Consider the following 4,731-nt stretch of genomic DNA (forward strand, 5'->3'; position numbering starts at 1 on the left):
CAGCGGTCACGGTGGACACAGCTGGGCTGTTTCTTCACCTCCTCACATTATGCTAACAGGAACGCAGACAAATTCAGATGTTTTTGCAGAAAGTGATGCCAGAGGCTCTTGAAGTCATAGAGAGAGGTGTGAAGAAATCCTGAATCTTACTCCCAAAACAAGAAAGCTGTCTCAGGCTACAGAAAACAATAGTCATGAATAAATTCAGATCAGTCATAGTAAGTGATGACACTCTGAACAGCCCATCACACATTCAAATGTCACAATCAAAGAATCACCATTACCTAGCCCTTTCCCCTCTGCCCCAACCCCCACCCACTTCAGGCACCCCCAAGGCCTCACCTTTACAAGCTGTGAGAGACACATCAGAGCCCTGGGCACTGTCACTGCCTGGGGTAGAACAGGACCTGGTCAGAGCCCGCAGGAGATGTGGGACAGGAGGAATTATCGGGTGGGTGAGCTCCTCCACACTCCCGCCCCCCACTTCCAGGCAGCTCCCTCTTTTTCCACCTGTGGGAAGAAAATGTCCTGTGAGGGGACAGGGAGGAGTCAGGGCCATGAGATCTTAGAGGAACCTCCTAATCTTGGACCCCAGAGAAGTTTCCAGAACTATACTACAGACGCAGGGCAGGATCAGGAAACACAAGGAAAGCAGGTGTGGGTCCTGGACCAACTGTCCTCCTAAGGTCTGTCGTTAGCAGGGACCTTCCCCTGACTTGTGAATGCTGGAATCAGGACCCCAGCACCACAATCATCAAGGTGATACATCTGTCCTTTATTGTCACATGTGCTTCACAAAAGAATAAGTGCTGGCACACAGGGCCCCAGGCTGGGTCAGCCCATGTGTGGATGGTGCTTCCCAGTAATGAGGCAGGCCACATTTCTACCTGGGGTTTGAAATACCCAGTGGAACAAAAAACCCAGACCTCACCCCTCCACCTTTCCCTACCCGAGTTCTTCCCCCTCCACATCACAACAGCGACCACAGGTCCAGTGATCACAGATCCTAGGACAGCCAGGCCAGCAATGATGCCCATGATCAGGACAGTGGGCTGGGAAGACGGCTCTGGGCAAAAGGGAGAAGGTGAGGGGCCCTGACCCCAGGCCTCAGCCCTGACTCTGCTGAAGGGCTTCAGAAGGGCTTCTTCTTTCCCTGAGAATAGATGTAACCACCATCCCCCTCCTTACCTCATCTCAGGGTGAGGGGCTCTGGCAGCCCCTTATGCTGCACATGGCACGTGTATCTCTGCTCTTCTCCAGAAGGCACCACCACAGCCACCCTCTTCTGGAAAGTTCCATCCCCTGCTGGCCTGGTCTCCATAAGCTCGGTGTCCTGAGTTTGGTCCTCCCCATTCTGCTGCCAGGTCAGTGTGATCTCCGCAGGGTAGAAGCCCAGGGCCCAGCACCTCAGTGTGGCCTCATGGTCAGAGATGGGGTGATGGGTCACGTGTGTCTTGGGGGTTACTGACAGGAAGAATAAAAAAATCAGGGAGCACAGAACTAAGACACCAGCCAGGACACAGGCACCTGGGATAATCTCCTATTCTTCGGAAAGTTCTAGTCTCTGAGGGAGGAACACCAGCTTCTGGTCCTGACCTGAGTGGAGGCCGAGGGACTCAGAAAATCTGGAATCAGACCTTCAAGTACATTGAGTATGAGGCAGAGAACAAGGCCTGAGAGAAAAATTCACAGTGCTCAAGGGTGCTGTGGATCTGTGACTCTGGTTGCTGCATTTAAAATTGTCTTCATTCCCTAGTGTGAGTTTCTCCGTGAGTCCAGAACATCTCCTGAATACAGAGAAGCAGGTTTGTCACTGTGTATTGCAACAGGGAGCCTGTAGTCATCACTCGGAGTTGCAAGAGCTCCATGCAGCCCCAATGCGGGAGCATGGCCTGTTTTCATCAACTGTGCACATCTAAGCAGTGTGCACATTTTATCTGGACACTTGGTATTTTTGTAACCCACTTTTGTTTCATCATTAAGAGGCCACTCGTTTTTAGGAAGTTCCACAAAATGTACTAAATATGAGTGCAAAGAACCCCCCTGCTAGGCTCTTCCACTGCTTTAGAATTCTTTCCCCTGCCCCTTTTCCTCACCTCCTGCTTCTCCAGCCCTTCTCTCTGCCCCTGTCATCCCTCACACCCTCCTCTCCCCGTAGCCCCCACCACCCTGTCACTCCTGAATTGTGGCACTAACACCGTCCCTCACTTCCTGCCCGTGTCTGTTCTCCCCACAGTGCTCAGCCCTCCTGCTAATGTGATTCAGGTCGTGTCATTTCTTCACTTACAATGGTTGGATTCTGGTCTACCACTTTGCTATATGTTTTCAATTTGTCTCATATCTCACAGTTTCTGTTCCTCCTTTGTTACTTTCTTATGTGTCAAGGGAACATTTTTTAGTTTATGGTTTTAATTCTCCTAGTGGCTTTTGACTATATTTCTTTACTCTAATTTTTTGTTTTAATAATGGAAACCTGATTCCTTGACTTTTTACAGTGAAGTTCAGATAATGTTAAACTACATCCAGCAAAATAAAGGACGCTTCAAATGGTATAGTGTCATTTAACCTATCATTATGCTATTATTGTTGTATATATTACGTCAATATACATTATAAACTCAACAATACAGATACAATACTTTTTGTTTTAGACAAGCAGTCATATGTGTTGAGGAAATTAAGAAAATGAGTGTGTGTGTGATATGTGTGTGTGCATAATTTCTGTTGTTAATTGTTCCTTTCTGTATATCTGGGTCACATCTAGTATCATTTCCCTTCAGCTTGAAGAACTTCATTTAAAATGACATGTAGTACAGGATCCCTACGAAATGAGTTTTATGGTTTTGATGATCTAAAAATGTCTTTATTTTTGCCTTCTTTCCCCCTTTTCTTTTCCGTTTATTAGGGCATTTGTGTAATAAAGTTTACCAGTTTTAGCTTCACTTTTTGGTGAATATTGTTAACTATTTATAGTTGTGTGACTACCACACTGGTCAGTAGAGAAACACCAAATGCAAAGACGCCCCTGCTGGGCTCCTCCACTGCTTTAGAGTCCTTTCTCCTGCTCCTTTTCCTCACCTCCTGCTTCCCCAGCCCTTCTCTCTGCCCCCTCATCCCTCTCACCCTCCTCTTCCCTCAGATCCCACCGTCCAGTCAATCCAGAATGGTGACACTGTAGATAACAGTTTCTTTTCCCTAAAAACTTTCTTTCTGTCCCTTTCTATTTAATGCTTGCCTCCCACCCTCACCCCTTCCCTTCACTCAACCACTGATCTAGCCGGGCGCGGTGGCTCAAGCCTGTAATCCCAGCACTTTGGGAGGCCGAGGCGGGTGGATCACGAGGTCAAGAGATCGAGACCATCCTGGTCAACATGGTGAAACCCCGTCTCTACTAAAAATACAAAAAATTATCTGGGCATGGTGGCGTGTGCCTGTAATCCCAGCTACTCAGGAGGCTGAGGCAGGGGAATTGCCTGAACCCAGGAGGTGGAGGTTGCGGTGAGCCGAGATCGCGCCATTGCACTCCAGCCTGGGTAACAAGAGCGAAACTCCGTCTCAAAAAAACAAAACAAAACAAAACAAAAAAAACAAACCACTGCTCTGCTTTCTGTCACTGCAGTGGTGAAATTTCTAGAATTTCATGGACATGCGATCATATGTTGTGTGGTCCTTTGTTTGGTCACTCAGCATAACAGTGTTTGAGATGATGCCATTCATTCACTTTTGTTGCTGAGCAGCTGCCCAGTATTGCTGGAATCCCAGTTTGCTCACTGGTTTCTCTCTTCTCCAATTGATAGACATGTGGATTACTCCAGTTAGGATGTGTTATTAATGAAGCCACTATAAGTAACTGCTTACAAGAGTGGCCTTACATTTTTATTTCTTTTGGATAAATACATATTTTTGGGATCGCTGGGTCATGTGTAATGGATGGGCAGCTGTATAAGAAATTGCCACACTGCTTTACAAATTGGCTGCAACATTTTTTGCATTCCCACCAGCAATATCAGACGTTGGCATTTGTTCCATATTCTTGCCAGTATTTAGACTTATCATATGCCTTTTTAACTTTACCTATTCTAGGTGATGAGTGATGGTTTCTCATTGTGATTTTAACTTTCACTTCTTTGATGACCAGTATTGTTTGTTATCTTTTCATGTTCATCGCAGTGACTTATCACATATATTTTATGAACTATTTTGCAATTTCAGTGATTAACTCCAGAGACTGTTTCAGAATTCTCTAGCGTTTTCTACATATGCAATGAAGCTGGTGACATAGAAAGATTTCATTTCTTTCTTTCTTATCTTTTGGTCTTTTCTCTTTAACAGTTTTTTTCTTTAGCAGAGATGAGATCTTACTATCAGGCTGGTCTCAGACTCCTGAACTCAAGTGATTCTCCCACTTCAACCTCCCCAAATGCAGGAAGTATAGTCATGGGCCACCATGCCCAGTCCTTCTATTGGTCTTTTATTTCATTTTTGTGACATGTTACACTGGTTAGGATGCCTGCTAGGTGTTTAAACAAGAATGATGAGAGCTCACATGTTTGTTGACAAGGAACTTAAACAAATTGACGAGAAAAAAAAAGCCCCATCAAAAAGTGGCCAAAGGATATCAGCAGACACTTCTCAGAAGAAGACATTTAATTTATGTGGCCAAGAAATGTATTTTTTTAAAAAAAACTCAATATCACTGATCATAAGAGAAATGCAAATCAAAACCATAAT

The 4,731-nt window shown here is 45.4% G+C and overlaps 1 long non-coding RNA gene across 1 annotated transcript; it reads right to left on the reverse strand.

The window, feature by feature from the left end:
- Positions 1-492: 492 nt before the first annotated feature.
- On the reverse strand, positions 493-1,470 carry LOC108298503. The gene is made up of 3 exons (XR_005198753.1): positions 1,189-1,470; positions 950-1,066; positions 493-510 (listed from the first exon to the last, which is right to left on the reverse strand). It is a non-coding gene; the product is annotated as an uncharacterized LOC108298503 (long non-coding RNA).
- Positions 1,471-4,731: the final 3,261 nt, after the last annotated feature.

This window comes from Cebus imitator, unplaced genomic scaffold, assembly GCF_001604975.1.
Source record: "Cebus imitator isolate Cc_AM_T3 unplaced genomic scaffold, Cebus_imitator-1.0 Scaffold977, whole genome shotgun sequence".
Classification (NCBI taxonomy): Eukaryota; Metazoa; Chordata; class Mammalia; order Primates; family Cebidae; genus Cebus; species Cebus imitator.